General features: G+C 40.9%; 1 long non-coding RNA gene across 1 annotated transcript; it reads right to left on the reverse strand.

Annotated features, from left to right (window-relative positions):
- Window positions 1-335: 335 nt before the first annotated feature.
- LOC119509491 lies at window positions 336-13,364 on the reverse strand. The gene is made up of 3 exons (XR_005211721.1): window positions 13,285-13,364; window positions 6,001-6,079; window positions 336-625 (listed from the first exon to the last, which is right to left on the reverse strand). It is a non-coding gene; the product is annotated as an uncharacterized LOC119509491 (long non-coding RNA).
- Window positions 13,365-21,402: the final 8,038 nt, after the last annotated feature.

Raw genomic sequence — 21,402 nt, forward strand, 5'->3', positions numbered from 1 at the left:
CATGAATAAAATTAAAAGTCACTCCCTTGAGGTTTTCAGGCTTCCAAAAATAGTCCCAAGCTTAGCCAAGGCTCATGCAGCCAGAATTTCCATGGAAAGCTTCGCTGGTGAGGAAGAGGCAGTGCCAGTGGGTGTACAAACACGCCGCCCCGTCCTCTCCCCCACCCCTTCCTGTCTCAGTCACTGAGAGTTTAGAAAACAGGCTTTTGAAATAGTGTTCATTTGCTGGTCTGAGATAAAGTCAGTGGTGCAGCAGCAATGTTTATTTATTGTGGAATCCATTTGGGTTGCAGGGACTTGGGGAGGGTGGATGGTGAGGGGGATTTGTGATATGGAGTGGGAGGGGGGCAGAATTTGTCCCTGTCAACCAGTGAGGACATATTTCTTTAAAAAAAGAATGATGGAGCGAGCACATTACACTAAGCAAATTGATTTTTTTTTTGGTCTGTTTTAAAGTATTTTTCTCATGATTGTTCATGATATGGGTGAGCTGGTTGAAACTGTCCTCTTGTGTTGCTTACTTGAGATCCCCATCCTCGGAGATACCCCACGGCTTAAGGGGCTGGAACAGGAGGAGGCCCATCTGTGGATGGTTCACCGTTTCCACCTGCAGCTGTGAGCAAAACTGTCAGAAGAGTTAGCATTTGTCTTCCCAGCGAACTTGACTGAAGTTCAGGGTTTCAGGGAAACCATCAGAAATGTGAGGAAAAAAAGAGCTCCACTGACCAGGGTGTACTGTACCTCACCTGCTGTTGGTTGCGCCTTTGAAGTTGCCATGGCTTGGGGAACCAACCTGGAAGTTTCAGGAAAGCAGATTTTAAAAGTAAACACCTTTTTTGGGGGCGGTGGTGGAGTGGTGGAGGATGGTGGTAATGGTTTTAAGTATTAAAAATTCAGTCTGCTTGGAAACAAGTACATGGTTGCTTTAAAAACTGGCTTTTATAAACAAATGTGTTCTTCACTAAATCAAGGTGACTTCCAAAAAGAGCTCTGAAGGAAAAAGTCAGAAAATCCTCTGCTGAGTTGTCTTGAGCTGGATGAAATAAGCAAATACACTTCCCTGACATCTCAAGACAGAACTTGGCTTTTCTTGTGTGCCCCAATTTGGAGGGGTGTGTGTGTGTGTCTGTGTGCGTGTCTATTCAGGATATGGAGGGGGTTTATTTCATATCATACCTGTCAGACACTTGCCAAATATTCCTCAGTTTAAAAGACAGGAAAAATCAGCCAGCATGGATGGTGATTATAAGTTTTTGTTTTAAATTTGCACTTTTCTGTGGGCCACATAATCACGACAACTATAGGACTTTTGGAGCATCTTGTCTATGGTTGGAGGGGTATAGCAGATGGGGGTGGGGGTGGGGATTGGGTGAGGATCCTTTCCCTCCCATAGCTGGGTAACTGAACTTGGCCATTCATGAGGAGATGCTTGTTCAGAGAAACTGAAGTTTTATCCCAACTCTGTTCAGAAACTCAGTAGGCCTGCTTGGTGGGGTGATCACAAGTTTGATAGCAAAAGAGACAAAGGTGTCTCATCTTATTTACATTGGAGGGAATATGAAAGGTTCATTAACATAAGACATTATACCAGGCACATTTTCATTCTGGTGTCTTAAAAGAGTTTTGAAAGCTCCTCCTAGTCATTTAAATTAATCTTAGTCCTCATAACTCACAAAACATTTGTAGCTGAGAAAGAACTCCTGCATTGCAAAGGCAAATTCCAGCGGGACTGGAAGTGGATGTTTCTACTTGGCATGCCAAAATTTCATGAGATTCTGTGAAAATGTCCATTTTTCATGCTTCTAGCTTTGTTGCCTTTCTCGTTCAATTTTTAGTTACATATATATTTTAAAGGGTCTTCCTATGCAGTATGTTTTGATACCCAGCCCTTCAGACATTTGTTTTGTTAGAAGAATATTGTGTCTCTCAAGAAATGTTTTAGTCTCGTTAAAGAAACATTTCACTGTAAATGTTCAAGAACCCGAGTCCACCTGTGAATTCATGTCTATGTAATGAGAAAACATCTGGGTAAACGGTAAAAAAAAAAATCAGTTTATAAATGAGATTGTGTTTTATAGTACACGATATTTTCAAATGTTAGTACACCCTGCCACTGCACCTGTTGTATAAAGCAGTGATCCCTTTTATATAACAACACCCGCCTTTCAAGTTTTCTGTTCTAGAAATACACATTTTAGTAACAAGCCCATCTTTTCACTCTGTGCCTTCACAACTCTACAGTCTTCAATTTTAACCCTCCCCAGTCTTCATCTTTCTTACTGGAAGTGGCTCAGCTGTTTTGACCTGTCCCTAAGGAAGCCTCTTTTCTTTCCTGGTGACAGTTTCTGTTGTCTCCCATCTGATATGCTTGCATCCCCAGCCTTCCTTTCTGGAGGAGAGTTCACTATCATGCAGAGCTTTGTAGAAGACAGAGGGGTATTTTAGGATCATATTCTGGTTTTGGTCCCCATCACCTTTCCTGACTTTACCTGGGATTATGTGGGCTGTTTTGAGGACAAGAAATGTCAACGCACATTCAGGGACTTCCACATTCTTTTTTCCAAGTCAATGGGAACTCGTCTGTTTCTAAGCCTTTCAATAATATATTCCTTTATATTTATATATTAGTCAGGGTTCCGACAGGAAAGCAGGTGGTGCATTGTGATGGGGTAATTGGAAGAGCCTTTAATTAAGGCATGATCCGGGTGTCAACCTGCAGTGTGGTGAGGGGCTTGGTGAGTGGGCCATGTGGAGAGGTCATCTGATAAGAGCTGTGACCTTCATTTGAGGGGTGCAACTAGCCTGCAGCGACCCCTAAGGGAGGAACTGAGGGGCTCTGACTCATGCTGGTTCTCGCCGTTGACCACATCCCACCAGAAGCCAGAAGCCAAGGGGACACATTGATGTCGTCCATACAGCTCAGCCTCCTGGGGCACAGAACAGGAGAGCAAACTGGGGGTCTGGAGGGACAAACAGAAAACACCCAACGCAGCTTGTAGATGCATGTGTGACTTCTCTGCCATTTCCAGGTATAGTAGACATTTGTGGGGCTGACCTGCTCAGCATCTTTTCTCTCCTTTTATGGTGATAGCACCACACTTTTCCCATAGGGAACTAACTGTCTTCCATTGTTCTGCACTGTTCAGGTGGGGCTGCCAATCAGAAGACCCCTACTTCCCTAGTACACTGACAAGTGTGTGGCCCAGGAGGAGCTTCTTGGAGTCTTTCCCTGAATTTGGTGGGAAGTAGCTGAGTGGTGGTCTCCAAAGAAATGGTCTACAAGTTACTGCAGGGATGTTCCTGCTGTGGTTTCTGTCTTGCCTGAGACTCGCTGTGTACATCTACCTTCAATTCTTTGTGCTGTTCAGTCCTCCCGTCAAAATATTGATCCTCTCAACTCAGCCAGAATTGATTTCTATTTCTTGCAATCGAAGAACCCTCAGATTCCTAGGATATGTACCTGTACTTAGTTCTTTTCAGTCTGGCCCATCCCTTACCCAGAGAACCAGATAATAAAGCAATGACAGCAACTATTACTACTGTTTTTGAGCACTTACTATGCCCAGGCTTTCGATTAGGATTATCTCATTTAAGCCTCACATCAACCCTCTGAGGCAACTCCTCTTATAATCCCCTTTTTAAAGATTAGGAGCCTGAAGTATAGAAAGGTTTAAAGAGCTTTCTAGAACTCACACAGACAACCATTAGTAGAGTTGCTTAAGTCATATTTCAGTCTGGATAGTACATCGTGTACTTAATTAATTCAGTGTTTTAAAAAATTGGCAAATAAGTTGGTTCCTTAAGGAATCCTCTAGCAGACACTGCTTTCCTGCTAATGTACATTTCCTTTTTTTCCTTGATTAGTAGGAACCTGATTTTTTTGAAGAGTGAGGGCGGAGGTGCCAATACTCATCTCCCCAGATTGTCTTGCAGCTAAGGGTGACTTGTGTGATACAGTTTTGTCCCATACAACATAAGCTGAGGATTTCAGGGAATGTTTTTGCTTTTCTGACACAGGTCTCACCCCTTCCAGCCTCCCCCTTTTTCTTTCTTCCTGCATGGAACTCTCATGTGATATCTAGATCTAAGCAGCCTTCTTGTGATATTGTGACACCCTCATGAGGACAAAAGTCTGTATGTTAAGGGTGGTGAAAATGGTAGATGGAAAGCACTTGTGGTGCTTGGTGGTATTGAAAGGGCCCTTATCAGACCTGTGTGGCCTTTCCCTGGATCTCTTATTATATGAGATAAATAACCTTCTGTTTAATAAGAGACTGCAGTAGGATTTTTAATTATTTGCAGTCAAACGCACACCTAAGTAACACAAATCCCCACCCAGTGAAGAGTATATTTATCATTCACCTTTATTTTATGTTTCAAATCTTGTTCCAATATATGGCAAAACAATTTTCTAATTCTGGCAACCCTAAAATCAATCAGTCAACCAATCAACCAGCCAATCAATCAAACAAACATAAACTTTGGTATTAAATCCAGTTCAGCATTCTGCACCTGATGTTATGCATGGATAGCCTCTCATTTGAATGATGCTTTGGTATACTTTGAACTTCACCATAACCATATGTGACAAGGAGCAAGAATAATATTAACCATGCTCTACAGAGAAGAAAACTGGTACTCAGATAGATTAAATGGTTTTCCTTACACCCCACAGCCAGTGAGTGGCAGCTCTTATGACTTTCAGATGGGGGCTTACTTTTATATATCATTTGGCTGATTAACTGAGTTGGGTTCTTTACCAAGTTCTTGCCACCAAGCTCAAAGACATTCTAGTAGGGTTCTACTCATGATCAGGACACTGATGATATTGCTTGTCAGGGACTTCTAAATTCTTCTGATTGGACTTTGGGAAAAGGCTCTCAGTGACTTGTGGTAGTATAGGACTACACTTTCTCCTCAAGCTCCATCCACCCAGTGCCTCTTCTCAGTTGACCAAACCTGACTATGAATTGCTAACCTTGTCTACACTGTTGGTCATTCTGCTTCCTCCTGAGTGCAATATGAGAAGGGACAAAGAGCATCCACAGATGTTAATCTACTTCATTCTTACATTTATTCAATTAACATTTGTTAATACCTACTATGTGCCTGACACCATTCTCAGCACTGACAATACAGTAGTGATCTAGACAGACTCCTTGCCTTCATGAAACTTGTACTCTAGTGAGGGAGGTCTAATCCAGTGGACAAATAAATACATGATTTCAGATTGTGGTAAGTGCAGTGAAGACTATGAGGAAGGGCGTTCAGCATTTTGGAGAGGGCAGTCAGGAAAGGCCTCTCTAAGAAAGTATTTGAGTGGAGACCTGAAGGATGAGAAGGAAGCCAAGGCACCTGCCATTCTGAGACTGGGGCTTTGGAAGGGAACTGCAGGGTTTTCATATCCATTTAGGGAACTGTGAATTCAAGGGCTTTGCAGTCGCAAGGTAGGTGTGCCAGTCATGGCTCTGAGAGGGAGAGGGGTGAGCAGGAAGGTTTTTACAAAGTACTGGCAGGTTACACAGACTTCACTCCTGATTAAAAGATGAAGAAATTGAGCACAGAATGGTAAAGCCACTTCTCTCATCTCAATGTGAAAATGAACATCTCTTGTTTTATTGCCTAAATATTTCTCAGGCTATCACTGCCTCTTTCTCTCTGCAACCACTACCCTAGTTCAGTGCTCATTACCTGTTCTCTGGACCCTACTGGAATAGCCTCCTGTCCAGTCTGTCTTTATTTAGCCTTGCCCTCTTTGCAATGACCCTTCCCTCTGGAGTTAGAGTAATCAGTCTGAAATTTGAATGTGGCCAATGCCACTCCTCTGCTTAATACCTTAGGGTGAATTCCTAATTCTCAGCTTAGTGCACCAGTTATTTTGACTTGACTCCTATCCGTTTCTCATTTTCCATCCCTTTGCATCTTTCTTTACGCTCTCTTAATACTGAACTGCTTGCTGTGCCCCCACAATACACCCACCACCACCAAACTACTACTCACCTGTGATCTGGGAAGTTTTGCTCTACTTGTTCCTGTATCAGTCAGGTGTTGAGTTGCAACCAAATGAAACCAATCCTGGCTGATTCATGCAGAAAAGAAATGTATTGAAAGGACATTGAGTAGCTCACAGAGACTCACACAGGTTGATGAACTAGATTCAGAGACGACCAGTTGAAACCACAGCTCAAATTATGCTCTAGAACGGGTCTGTCGTGGTCACACTGCCGTGGCCTCCGACATGGCACCCTGCACTGCTCACAGCCTGCCCTGGACGCCAGAGGCAGCCCCTGGATCCTTTGGCACTGATGCCTTTGGAAAGTGGACCTTAGTATGGCAGCTTACATTGCCAGAAATGGTTTTCTGTGGTCTATGTTTCTTTGTGTCATTAGCTCCTAATTTAATGTTTGTCATGTGTATCTGATTGTCCAAGCATCGGTCACTTGTCTGCCCCCTGACTGTACAGGAGGCAGAAAAGAAAAAATCAGGAATGTTTACCTTCTATGGGGCAATCCCTCCAAGCTTCAAAAAGAGGAAAATTCTCCCAAAGAATGAAGAACACCCAAAAGAATGACAAATGTCCACTGTGATTCTTCAGCCTATGTGATAATTTTGTGAACTGCCCAATGTCCTTTTACTGCTTACTGCTAGTGCTTTGTCCCACTTTTATGCCCCAGTTAATTCTTGCTTATGTTTTAAAATAAATACAGGTAACTTCACCTCAAGGAAGTCTTCTTTGCACCCCAGGTTGGGATTTGTCTTTCTCTTACTAAGCTCAGGGTGTATTTTTGCCTTTTCAGTTATGATATTTTATTGTGTTCACATTTACATACCTGTGTCTGCCTCTCATTTGTAAACTCCCCATGAGCTGGTACTGTGTTTTAGGCATCTTTGGACTCCCAGTGCCTAGTACAGTGTTTGCTTATAGAACATGCCTGATGAATTCATTCACTGATTCATTTATTCACCGTTTGTTGAAATGAATGGAACTGAATTGCTGTAGATTACACAGGTTGTTAGTAGCAGAGGTAAGAGAAAAATTCCAAGTCTCTTCACTTCAGCTCTGTGTTTCTAAAATAACAGAAGCAGGGACATCCCTCCTTTCCCCTCTCCACCCTAATCCTTATTTATTTCTCCCCGTGGTTAGCTTCTGCCAGTCTTCATCATTTGTTTCCCAATCATTGCCACGGCCAATGGTTTAAGGAACCCAAAGCTGTTGATTTGTAAACTGTGGTCCTGCCAGGTCAAGGGGAAGCATGAAGGCCCTGGCTCTGGAGTTGGAAAATGCAGAGACCTTTTGGGAAAATACATGCAACCACAATTTGGCTTTGAGTAACTATGCCAGGAATTGAATTAGGCTTCCTTGGAGCCGAAGGTCTAACAGATTAATACTTTGGTCCATGGGCGCTCTGGCCAAGGAGTGCGTGCATTTTTAAGAGGAACATAAACGCAGCTCACATTGGCCGTACGGCAGCTTGGGAGATGGATTTATACTTCAGCAGACAGTTGGTCCCTGGGCAGAAATGTGGGCCAAGGGCCAGGAGACCCCAGTTCAATTTCCAGTTAAGTCATCTCTGTTTATTTCTCACAACATACATATTTTTAAAAATTGGAAATTAAAATGTCATGCTTAAAACACTCTACAGTAAACAGAGGCCTTAAAAGAAGAGCTGTTGCCAGCATCGCTTTTTGTTAAAGCTGTTTCCAATTTAAAGTTTATTTTATTCCCGGGACACAGAATGGTGTGGCGAGTGCTCCAGAAGTCCCTGCACAGCTGTGCAGGACTGAGCAGCTGCTTTGGCCAACCTTCTTGGGGGGTAGTTAGATGAAGTAGCCTCACATCTAAGAAGAAGAAACTGAGATCCATTATAAATGGGATGAAGCTTCTTGACTTATTAATAATCAAACTTCCCATGTACCTGGCTCCTTGGATACACTATCTTTACAACAACCATTCAGATTAGTATTTTAGTCCCCATTATGCTAATGAGGAAGCTCAGAGGCCAAGTCTTGCTCCAAATCTCTTTACAAAAATATTGAGGTCCTCTAAACCTAGAAAAGGAATGTTTTCCAATGTATTATCATTTTTTTAATTTTAGGTCCTCACAAATCTCTAGGATTTGAGGTAAATAAGTCATTCTCATGTTTTGGGTGGAGCCAAGCAGCTTTGGGGCATATATTATTTTCAGCCAGTTCTCTCTCTTCCCTCTCATTTGCTAAGTGCCCATCTGGGAAGAGTTTCCTAGGGCTCAGGTGTTGGTGGCCCAGCTTTTGCAGGAGTGTCTACATTGCCTTGTGGCTTTCTGGCCATCCCCCTGGCTCTGGGAAAGGTACAAGCTCTTCTCAGGGCCTGCTCTGTGTCTCTGTGGTGGTGATGACGGAGTACTGAGCTCCCTTGGATGACAGGTTGTGCTGGCTTTGGTTCTGCCCTGGAGATGGTGAGCTCAGCACATTCCTTTGGACCCTTCTAGAGATGCTGTGTGGGGCAGACAGACAGAAACTGTCCCCCTTCTGCCCTTCACACACATTATGGTGAATTCAGAGGACGAAAAGCGGGATGTGCTAAGATCTGCGTTTCCATGCCAATGGGCCGTGGGAATGGGTGCCCTCTGGAGCATGCTGGAAGGAAGGCCATGGGTGTCAGGTGAGTGACCAAGATGGCACAGGGGCATAGCACAGCACAGGAGGTCTCTGGGGCAGTCATTTCTCAGGCACATGTGGGAGATGGCCTCTGAGCGGCATTGGCACAGAGCGTCACTTCTCTGGATCTTACCACACAGCAGCGCTGATTGCCAGGGCCCAAGCATAGCTAACAAGGAACACTTGCCTGGCATTCATGATTACAAATAACTTTCCTGTGCAAGATCACAGGATGGCGAGTCTTGAGGGGGTCTGGCCCAACCTTTCCATGGCTGTTTTGTTTCCATATTTTAGCAATCATTGATTCTAGTGCCTACTATGTGTGATGATAACAGCAAACTCAAACATTTGGACTGCATTTTCCAATCAATGTATTTTCTCACTTCCATGATCTAATTTCATTCTCACATCAGTCCTGTGAGATTGGATTTTATGCCTTTGTTTTTCTGATGAGAAAACTGAAGCTTAGAGAGGCAAATCAACATTCACTGGTTCACTAAGCTATAGATAATAATAATATGCCCAAGCTCATACAACTACTAAGAAGAGGCAGAATTTGAACCCAGGCAGCCCAGCTCCATAAACTGTAGTTTCAACCATGGTGCTACCTTGTGCCCCTAGAAGATAGTCTTTCCAGGGCTGAATTCCACACCTTTTTCCACTTCTATTATGTATCCTATGCAAGTGATCTGAGAGACATAACAGAAAATGACATTTTTCCTGCTTACGGTTTGATATGGGGAGAAAGGTGCGCACCAGGCCACTCTTCAGGAGCAGAAATCATGAACGTTGAGCTGAGGTCAAGGGGAGCTCTGTGGGAACACCAAGGAATGGCCCTGGAAGCTTCGGCCTAGTGCTCTCTGCAGGCCTTTCCTTCTGATTCTTCACGTGCTGGCCTGGCCCAATTCTCCCATTTCTCTCCTAAGTGGAGTAACCCTTGCTGTTGTCCTGGATTTAGTGGTTTGGGGCCATGCCTCCAGGAAATTTCTCCTAAGAAGCCTGTTCCATTTGCAGCATGACCAATAAATGTAGAGGTCACCATCAAGCCAATTGCTCAAAAGAGGTATCCTGAACTGCCCTGTACCAGGTGCTTCGCTACCTGAAGCTCAGGTAGAAATAGATTGGTCTTTTACAATGGGGGTTTATTAGTTCACAAATTCACAGTTCTAAGGACATGAAAATATCCAAATTAAGGCATCAAGAGATACTTTCTCTGAAGAAAGGCCATGGCGTCTGGGGTTCCTCTGTCACATGGGAAGGCACATGGCTGGCTCTGCTTATCCTTCTCTGTTGAACTCAGCTCCTGGTTTCCGTGGCTTTCTCCAAAATGTCTCTGGGCTTCTGTCTGTCTTAGCTCTGTGCTTGTTTCTCCGGGGGCGTTTCTGACTAAGCTTCTTTCAGCTCCTATGGGTCCACCTTTCTTCTCCTGGGGGAACACTCTGGATTACGTATCTCAGCTTCTCTCCAAAATGTATCTCTCAGCTTCTCTGAGCTCTCTCTCTCCCTGAGCTCTCTAAAAGGATTCCAGTAAAGGATTAAGTCCCAACTTGAAAGGGTGGGGTTACATCTCCATGGAAACAATCTAATCAAAAGACCCCACCCACAATAGTTCTGCCCCCCCCCCCCAGGAGTGGATTAAAAGAACATGGCTTTTCTGGGGTACATAAAAGTCCCAAACCAGCACACATCACTACCATACTGCCACCACCACTTTGCCAGAATTCCTACATCAGCTGCCATGACCAACTCTTTCTTCCTATTAGCCCTGAAAAAAATCTCTTGTTCTCTCCTCTCTCTTTCCTTGCCCACCCCAAGTCCATGTGCTTGTCATCACAGTTTGAAACTCCTGGAGCCCAGGCCAATCAATGCCTTACATGAATAATTAGGAAACATTTGTTTATTTAGTGCATGCTCTAAAATTTAGCTTGGACTCCACCCTACCCCTGCCACCCCCCAAAAAAGAGTTGGTATATAATTTATTTGGATATTTGATGATTAGGAAATAACTCACATGGCACTTGGTATGTCATTCACCAAGAATGATATTCTTGCTTTGCATCTTACAGTGAGAAGGTGACCTACATGCATGATTATAGAATGTAATATAAGATCATTTTATGTCATGTGTCCTTAGCACGACTCTTAATGTCTATGCAGTTTTTAGTGTTAGAGTTATTTGTTTTCACGCTTGTTTCTCCCATAGTTAGTAGGCTTCTCAAAGTTAGTCCCTGCCTCATTCATCTTTGCATTCTCAGTCCAGGCCTAGTATCTGGGACACAGTATGTGCCCAATAATTGGTGTAGAAAAACCAAATCAATGCCTTTTATCTGTTTAATCAATGATTCACTATTGTCACCTCCCTGAGTCATAACTATATATTTATGTTTCCTCTACCAAGTATTTTTAGCTTGGGCCATTTAGTAAAAACTCTAGATTAAAATTCTTATTTTTTTCTCTAGTGATTCTATATCCTTCCCTTTCCTCCAAGTATATAAAACTACTTAGCCTGCTCAAGGACTCTATTGTCTTCATTCACATTAATTATAATTGTAATAGTAGCACACATTTATATGATGCTTACCACATGACAGCTACTGTTCTAAGACCTTGCATATATTATCTCAGTGACCTTGTTATTATCCCCCTTTTGCCAAGAACTAAAGTGACTTGCCCAAGGTGGTGCTAAATAAGTAGTAGAGCTGGGAATTGAGTCTGGGTAGGATGGGTCAGAGGCCAAGCACCTAGACACCATGTTTATTGCCTTTTTGAGTAATTTACTTACTTAACCAACAACATTTACTGAGATTCTGTGTGGGAGATGCTTCCATATTAATTTTCTCCTATAACCTTGACAACAACACTAAGAGATAGGTGTAATTATTAGGTTCATTTTTCAGTTGAGGAAACTGAAACTCAGAGAGGTTAAATGACTGCTCGAGGTCATACTACTAGAAAGAGAAGAGTATGACTACAGAAGCAGATGCCCTGCTTTTTCCATCATATTACAGATGAGTGAGATATAAGTTAACTCCAGCCATTTAATTAATGCTAATTTCTGGGGACTAGTTTGTCATAATTCTTACTTTGCAAAAGTCTTATAGTGGGTAAGAGAAGGGGTTTTGGAGTTTGACAGTCCTTGGTTTGAGTCCTGGTTCTGGCACTTTCTAGTTCTGAGAAATTGGCCGTCAATCTAACTTCTTGGTGCCCAGGTTCCTCAGAACTAAAATGGGTTTTATGTGTAAAAATTAAATGAGATTATTCATGAGGACAGTGCCTGCTACATGTAAAGCTCCATACATATTAAATTCTGTCCACAAGGCTGGCACATGGCCACACACAGCCTCCAGTGGCAGAATGAGTATTTGAACTCATGACTGCTCTAACACTCTTCTCATGCATTTCCCCATGTGCTCTCTTTGTACCCTCTCGTCGTCATCTTTTTAAAGAATTTAATGGGGGATGAATGCTTCTCACAGAAATAGCACACATTTTACTGAAGTCTCCTTAATTGATGCCAAAGACCAGAAATTATTTATTCTAGAACGAAACCATTTTTGGTACAATGCTGCCAAGGTAAAGAATGAGGTACAATAGAATTAAGTCTGTGGGAATTTGTCTGAGGACCTATCATCCATTAAACATTTTCCAGCTTTTCTGGAGACCACTGTTCAGAACAATACACAAGTCTGTCCTGGAAATAAAAACCAGAGAGGCTGAATACCTTCTAGAACAAAACAGAAGCAAGCAAGCAACAAAACAAACAAAACACAGTTTTAAAAAGAGGAAAAAAATTAGAAGAAATAACAGCCAGCCTTCTTTACGCCAACAAAACAAATCCGTCCCACTCAAAGGCAGTCAAATGGTGCCTGGGCTTTACACAATTCTTTTCACTCCATGAGTTTCAAAAGCCTCCGCCATACAAACTTGCAACTAGTTCTCTCACCTTCTATAAAAGCAAGGTAGATGTAGGACCAGCCTGCAAGGTGAACCTGTGTTTTTGAGGGGGTGGACCTGGGGCCTCTGCTCTCCCGTTTGGTCATGGTCCCCTTTCTCTGGCTGTTTCTTGGGCTTAGACAGCCCAAGACTCCTATTCTCAAACCCCCTCCCCACTAGCTTCATTCCCTTTGCAAAAGCATAATGTTCTTTCCCATATTAGGAGGCAAGAATTTTCTTTTCCAGAGTGGACTATGAAGCTAGGATACAATTACTCATATGGTTTAATTTAAAATGCAAAATCTTTGAACAATAGGTATTTTCAGAATAAGCGTTTTGGTCTGGAGCTTTGGTTCTCATTAACTTAGCTGAAGCCCTTGATGACACGCTGGGGCTGCCCGCACCCCAGATTGCACGCCCCGCTCTCAGGTGTTCATAAACCCGTGGCCTTCCCAGGGGCCTGCTGGCCTGCTGCCTCCTGACAGGGCCTTGCTGAGCTGGGTGTTCCCCTCACTCCATCCGTGACTCTTTTGAAAGGGAGCTGAGTGGTTTAAGTTGATGTTTTCATAATCTCTGCCCACTCTGCTGAAGTGCATGGTGCAGAAATGACAGTACTTGGGGTCTGGTTCTGCCTTCAAACACTGGCACGAATCCTTTGGCGTCTGGTTTCTCCTGGCTCCCCTCCCATCCTTGCCTCTGTGGCCAGGGACTTACCTTCACTGGAGTTCCTTGCATGTGAATCTTTAAGGACAAACTTTGGCTGAGGCTGAGCAGTCTTTCAAGCATGATGGAAGTTTATTCAGTGTTTTCAGACCAAGCCAAATGTAGTCTCTGCACCTGTTGTTAAACCTAGAATGCATGATACAAAAAAGGCATTGCATAGGCATGTATAATTACATGTTTACCTTTAGACATGCCTTTTATCTCTGATATGCCAAGTATGTTAAAAGCATTAACTGCTGGTTCTCAGGAATAACCTCCATTAGGGAGGAAGGCAGGAAACTTTCTGGAAATCCTTTTTCTACAGGTCCCCAGGAAAGGGATAGCAGAGCTCTTAGATGCATACACCTAAATTTCAGGTTCACAAGCCCTGGATGATGGGTATAGGATATAGTCTTTCCTTTCCACCAGCATGTGTGGAGAGGCCCCACACTTTGAGCATGAAGCCTTAACCCCCCCTAGCCATCCCCAGAAGCTGTGATTCCTCAGAGAGGGAGCATTTGGAAAGCCTTCTCCATCCCTTAGTCACTTTGGCAGGACTTCTCTTCAAAAGAGTCCCAGAAGAACCTCTCAGCAGTTTTCTGTTTGGAAAGTGAGAAAAGATGCAATCTTTTAATTATCCTTCTGACACTTCTGGGACTCAACTTGCTCAAACCCAGATCCTTGGGACAGTCGATTCGACCGTGCACCACATCCTTGGCATTTGAACACGACCCCAAATGCAAAGCCTCTGTTTGGATCCTTTCTTCTTCATACTACCCATTGCTTCCTTCCCCACCATCCTCTTGCTACTCCCCCCTTCCCCAGCATGTTCTATTTTGTCCTCTTAGAAACTTGGAACCCCTCACCCTAAGCTCTCAACAGAAACCTGTTGTAGATCTGCTCTCAACTCTCCTCTGCTACAAGCCCACAATTCCTTACCTGTGATTCTGAAATGAAGAAATACATCAAAAGCTTTTCATATTTCACTTGGTGACAAAACAGACCTGAAAGTGATTTACCCCACTTGCTGTCAATGTCCATACATTTCTCTGCAGAAACACTAATGTGTTTGATTATGGTGTGGTTCCCAGGTATTATATATTAACTATATGTATTTCATATTAGCTTTCTAAAATCTGAAAAATTCTGAATCCAGAAACACTTCTGGCCCAAAGGTTTTGGTTAAGGGATTGTAGACCTGTGCTTTCTAAATCGTTACTTTCTACCTTCCAGTAAAGTCCTTTCTTCCACCTGGGACTGTGTGCTTTCTGGCTCCTCCCTGCCCCGCTCTGCTATGTTGTTGTCATCTGCTCACCATCTGGTCATTTCCTTTCCTTGATGGGGGCTGCACTTCTCCATGTTTTACTTCTGCCCTCATCTCTGCACTGAATTCCCTCTAACTAAATTCACTATTAGCTAACCCAGAGGACCATTTTCAGTCTTCATGTTCCTAGTCCTCTCCACTTCCAGACCCTGGTAACCTCTAATTTACTTTCTGTCTCCACACCTTTGCTTATTCTAGATATTTTGTGTAAGTGGAATGACACATTATTTGTCCTTTTGTGTCTGGCTTATTTCACTTAACATAATGATTTCAGGGTTCATCCATGTTGTAGTATGTATCAGGACTTCATTCCTTTTTGAGCCTGAATAATATTCCATTCCACATTTTATTTATCCATTGATCCATTGTCAGTATTATCTCAGTGTACTTTCCTGGCCCCTTACCTTCTGTCCACTCCTGCTGTCAGAGATCATCTCAGTACCTCCAGGTGGGAAGGCTGGTTCCGTCCAGGTAAATCCCATAGGCGCTATCTCCCCTTGAGTTTTTGCCTTCATTGTCGGTGTTCATTCATTCATTAAGAAAAGGAGTTATTGAATGGATGAATATTCTCCAAGGGTTCTGTCATTGCTCATTGTCCCTCCTCACTGTCACTCTATAGTTGTCCACCCTCAATCCCATGCACTCTTGTAGCTTCACCTGCAGAGTAAATCTACCCCCTCAACTCTAAAGTGGGATGTGCAGCTTCCTGCTGGCTATCACCTGCTGCACTGGTTCCTCAAACTAACATGTCCACAACTGAACTCCTCATTTTCTCATGAGTCCAGCTCCTCCTCCTGTAGTCCCTGTCTTGATGAATGCCTCTACCATCCAGAAGCCAGCGACCTGAGAGTCATTCTCTGGACTTCCGTGGTCCCCCATACTAGGGTGATCTGGCCGCCTTCTCATCCCCTGCTGTGACTGCCTTAGTGTAGGTCCTCCTTACCCATCTCCTGGGTGACTGCAGTAGTATTCTAACTGGCCTTCTGCCCCCATCTATGGCCAAGTTACCCCCCATTCTTGAAACCCATCATTCCTTCCAATTCTCCTATGGGATGATGGCAAATGCTCATTCATCATCCTCCACTATCTAACTTCTGACAATTCTTCAAATTTATCTTTGACTAAACTTATCTCCTCATCTTGGCATTCCATAAAACTCAGCTGTATAGAATTGCTTACTATTTCCCAAACATATCAGATTGTTTCCCTTCTCCATTCCTTTGTATTGACCTTTCTGCCTAGAATAGGCATCTCCATTCTGTCTGATGAACACCACAGGGAGATAGATCTTAAATGATCTCCAAGGTCTATTCTGCAATTGCTTTTAATTTGAATTTACTGTTCTTTGTTTTCACTCAAACAGTACTGCTTTAAAGTTTTACATATTTGAGAGATATGTCTTAGGCACTTGCTCACTGTTTCAGCACTTTCTCACATTTTATTTTGAGGGATCATCAGATAGTTTAACATCTTGCCCAAGGAAAACCCCTAAAAGCTGTGTCTAGAGCAAGGTCTGGAATTAGAGTTTCCACTTTGAGTCCAGTGAACTTAAAAGTTATTTAGAATTATAACATGTAAACTCATAGACATGAAACGTAAGTTACTAGGATATAGAATGAGGCTAAAGAATGGGGAGCGGTTGCTTATTATGAGTGGAATGTTCATCTAGGGTGAACTTAAATGTTTGGAAATGGACAGGGGTGATGGTAGCACGTTGTGAGAATAACTAACAGTAATGAAAGGTGTGCAAAGATGGTAGAAAGGGTAAACTCAGAGTCACGTATGTCATCAGAAGGAAAGTTGGAGGTTAAAAGATGGGAATGTGTAAAACAGTGAATCTTGTGGTGGACAATGTCCATGATTAACTATACAAATATTAGAAATCTCTCTCACAAACTAGAACAAATGTATGACACTATAACTAGAAGTTAATAATAGAGAGGCATATAGGAAAAAATACATATACCTATTGCAAACTGTATACTACAGTTAGTAGTACTTTAACATTCTTTCATCAACAGTAACAAATGTACTATACCAAAACTATGAATCAATAATGGAGGGGGGGTGGTTAGGGGTATGAGAGGATTGCAGTTTCCTTTTTTTGTCCTTATTTCTTTTCTGGAGTAATGAAAATGTTCTAAAAATAGAAAAAAAAATAATTGTGGTGATAGATGCACAGCTGTATGATGGTAGCATGGGCAATTGATTGTACACTTTGGATCTTTGGATAGTTGTATGGTATGTGAACAATCTCAATAAAATATATATATGTTATTTAGAATGGAAGATTTCACTCCAATCGCAATAGTAGAAATGAGTACAACAAACCCCCTACTCATCACTCAGCTTCAACAATTATAATGTGTGCCTAATCTTGTTTCATCTATATCTCTGCCCGCATCTATACTTCTGCACCCCAGGTTATTTTGAAGCAAAACATACATCATATAAATACGTCAATAATAAAAGATAGTTTTTTTAAAAAAGCATAATAAAATTATCACACCAAAAAATTATTGTTTCTCAATATCATTAAATTATCCAGTTGTGTATTAATTTCTCCAATGATCTCACACAATTTTTAAAGTTGGTTTCTTTGGGTCAGGATACAAATAAGGCCTATGCATTGCAATTGGTTGATATGACTTTGAAGTTTCTTTTAATCTACGAGTTCCCCTTCTATCTCTTTCTCTCCATCCTTCTCTTTTTTAATTACAATTTATTTGTTGATGAAACCGGATCTTTTTTTTTTTTTTTTTACCTCTGTTCTCTCAGTTTGTATTTTGCTGATTGCCTATCTGTCTTAACATGGTCCTCTGGCTCTGTATTTCCTGTAAGTTGGTGGTTAGATTTAGAGGTTTGATCAGACTTGAGTTTGATTATTTTTGGCATTCCGGAAGTGGTGTGTTTTACTTCAGTCAGGAAGCATGTAATGCCTGGTTGTCTCTTGTTCTGTGATAGTAGTGGCTGCTGATGATCACTGCCTAACTCCATCCATTCATTAGGGCCTTGGTACACAAGGACCTCAGTTGGGAGCTTGTTAGAAATGAAGACTCTCAGGCCTCACCCCAAATACTGAGGGAAATTCTGCTTTTTGACAAGATCCTTTGGTTATTCATATACACATTAAAGTTTGAGAATCTCTGCATTAGGGCTGGCAAAATAGTGGTATTTTAATTGTATATCATTCCTTCCTGATTTATTAGCTGAAATATTTGTAGAAAGAGAAACTTCTCAACTATTTGATTACCTTGAGACACTCTTAAAAAATGAGAGTCCATTCTCTATCATCCTCAAATGGTGACTAGTTTTTTAAAAAGTGTCATGTAGATCTCATGGATTTAAATATACTTGATGTGTTTCAATCCATTATTTTTATTAATGTTCAAATCGTCCCATCTTTGGCTTGTGAGAGCCTCTTCGTGTGTCATCTCCCAAGTCCTTTTGATGTGATCATAGCATTCTTTCATAACGTCTTTTGCTTTCTGGTAAGATAAGATTTTCCAGGCTCATAATTCCTGTCCTAGACCTAGAATCATCCATTTCTTTGAGGAATGAACCGATGCTCACAACCCAATCTTGGTGCCAGAGGTGCTTATTTTGGGGGTCAGTCATAGTTTCCAGGCCTTTTCAGCAGAAAAACTATAAGCTGTGAAGTATGCATTTTAAAAAAGACAAAATACATTATGATTTCATGCTGATACTTCTAATTCAAATTCTGGGCTACCATGTTTTTATTTAATCTTATTAGTCTTACATGTGTATTTCCTTCCCCCATGCTGAAAATTATGGTTTTCAATTGGTTTATCCCACAACAATAGACAGTAGTCTTAGAATAACAAACCAATTCCTCTACTAACATTATGATTATCTAAATCACTTTCAGTTGATGTTGATGTTGTTGTTGTTTGCTGTTCTTTTTTGCCCTAAGGGTGTACCCTACTAGAGATGTGTAGTCAAATTGTTATAATTTAAAGCTACTTAGAGTAATTACTCTCTATCTGATTAATGCCACAAACTGAATATATGTTTAGGCTCACTTATTTATTTTGCTTTTAAATTTTAAGAATTGGCTTTTTCAAAATTAAATTTTGTATTTATTTACATAAAATATGTTTAATAGTTCAAAAGAAAATCTGCAAAACTAAGAATATTTAAAGACATCTAGCTTCTATCCTATCCCCTCTACCCTACTCTAGGACCAAACTAATTAATACATTAATTAGCGGAATTGTCTAATTAACTACACTATAAATATAATAGTTAGACATTTCTTTTGGCCTAGGGGCACCATGAAAAAAATTCCTGAGACACTAAGGGGCTTATGAATTGAGAAAATGTGGGAATCTGTTTAGAATATATAGATAGTCCTCATTTCTCTTCCCAGCTGCATAGTTCCCTTTTAGGTGGATATACTATAGTTAATTCCACCAGCCCCCTGTTAATGGACCTTTGACTAGTCTTTAGCTGTTTCAAATAGTGCTGAATTGAGTAGCCTTGTGCATGTGTCTCTTTGTACCTTTGCCAGTTTTTTCTGGGAGAGATTCTTAGAAGTGGGATTGCTGAGAGTAAATGCATACAACATTTTGCTAGATACTGCCAAATTCCCCTTATTAGAGGTATCATTTTGCATTCCCATCATCAAACTACGAGAGTACCTGTTACCCAGTCTTGCCAATAAAATATGTCAAACTTTTGGGTTTTTGCCAACATGATAGGTGAGTAATTGTATTGTACTGTTTTAATTTGCATTTCTTTTATTATGAAAGAGGTTGAAAATTTTTTTCATATGGTAATGAATTATTTACATTTCCTTTCCTGGGACCTGTCTTTTTATATCTCTGGCTAATCTTTTTAATAAAGCTTTTGGTGTTTTTCTTCTCCATTTTTAGAGGCTTTTTATATATGAATTGCAAATATCTTTCCTGGTTGGTCCTTTTTCTTTTTAGTTGTGTATTATGATTGTGTAGTTGTTCTTTTTTACTTTGCTGTGCAAATTTTTTTTTTTTTTTAACTTTTTTGTTATTAATTTGTTTTGTGGAGCTTGTCTCACACAGTTAGGAATGTTTTTCCTACTCTGTTAACTTATGTTTTCTTTTAATGCACATTTAATTTTGTTCTATCTCTCTACATCCCGAAAGTAAGGAAGACAATAAAAAAATAAAAATCACGTAAGATTTGGTAATACCAGGACACAATTCCTTACCTTGCAGTGTCAGGACCTAAAATGACTTTGTGCACTTTCCTTTTTACATATGGCCATCCATTTTTTGTATTTGGCTTTATGTTCTGACTCTAAAAGATGCCTGTGTCTACCTGGAACATTGGCTTTAAAATATATTTCTGACTGACAATTGCCTTTGTTTTACCCAATAAAAGGTAAGTAATTTGACTGCCAGAGCACAGAAGGCATACAAGTGAAATAGCAGTGGAATTCTAGTGACTGATTTGGTTGAATTTACTGGAGTTTTTGTTCATCATTGGCAGGGTTTGTGTGTGTGTGTGTGCATGTGTGTGATGATGCACAGTGGTACAGTATATCATCTTTGTTTGGAAATTGATATTGATGTATATCCACTCAAATAATGCAGTGTTTCCATAGCCACTACTTGTTCAAATGGAATATATTTGTATAAGTGCATGTATAACCACCATTAAAAAGTATTACTGCATTTTCTACTGGGACAACAAGAGTTACCCTTTACATTTTTTTTTCCTTATATTTCATAGAGAAACATGTAGACCCATCCTTAATAATGTGCATTTACTACAGGTTACACAATCATTAAGAGGCAGAAATGGACATATAGTCATTTCAAGGTTAATCAAGCTGGAATCTTGACATACGGTTGTTTCCAGCATAAATGCCCAGATAATGGTCTATGATTTAAGCATCAGGGTTTCAAGAAAATTATATATCATTAAAAGTTGGAAAGAAGATTTTGGAGACAATTTACGCTGGCTCAAACATTGAAAAGGCATCCATACTTAGATTTTTTTAAGGGTATTTGAGAGTGATAAAGAGATTATAAGAAAAAGTTAGCAAAACATTTTTAGAGTAATTGTACAAAATTGAAGCTCGATAAATAAACAACATAGAAGGGGGAACAAGAGATCACAGAAGGCACATTTCTTTGTGGAGAATCAACTGAAGATAGTGCATGAGTCTCAAAGTTGTGGACTTCACCTTGAAAGCACTGGATTAGCACAATAAGCAGTGCAGTGATAAGGACAAACAGTTACCTGTTGAAATATTATTTATTTGAATACTGTATTGAGTAGCCATAGATATTCTAAGGTATATATATTTGGGGTGAAATGTTTCCTCCAGTTTCTGTTAAAGCAAGTGGTTATTCAAATCAAATTATGTGCAATTATTATGCTTTCATTTTATCTGCAATTCCAATTGCAAACATGATAGGTCATTGTCTGAAGCAAGCAGCAACACGAAAAGATAGATCAATAGCTTTTGTCTCTGTCTGCACATAAAAATAACCTGAGAACTTTGAAAAAATATCTTTGCCTGGGCTCCACACTAGGAAAATTGAATCTAAATCTCTGGGAGTGGAGCCCTGGCATCTACTTTTTAAAGTCTCTCTGAAGTGATTCTTATACATAGAAAGGGCTGGGATCTAGAAAGTACTATGATCAAGAAACTGATAAGACCCAGAGAAAAGTCTGACCATTCAACTCAACTCAACTCAATTCAAGAAATATTTTCTGGACCCTTATGATACACAGTAGAGTAGATATATGCTGGTCCTGTTTTCATGAAATTTACAGTCTGCTGGGGAAGAAACATA

Source organism: Choloepus didactylus, chromosome 14, assembly GCF_015220235.1.
Source record: "Choloepus didactylus isolate mChoDid1 chromosome 14, mChoDid1.pri, whole genome shotgun sequence".
NCBI lineage: Eukaryota > Metazoa > Chordata > Mammalia > Pilosa > Megalonychidae > Choloepus > Choloepus didactylus.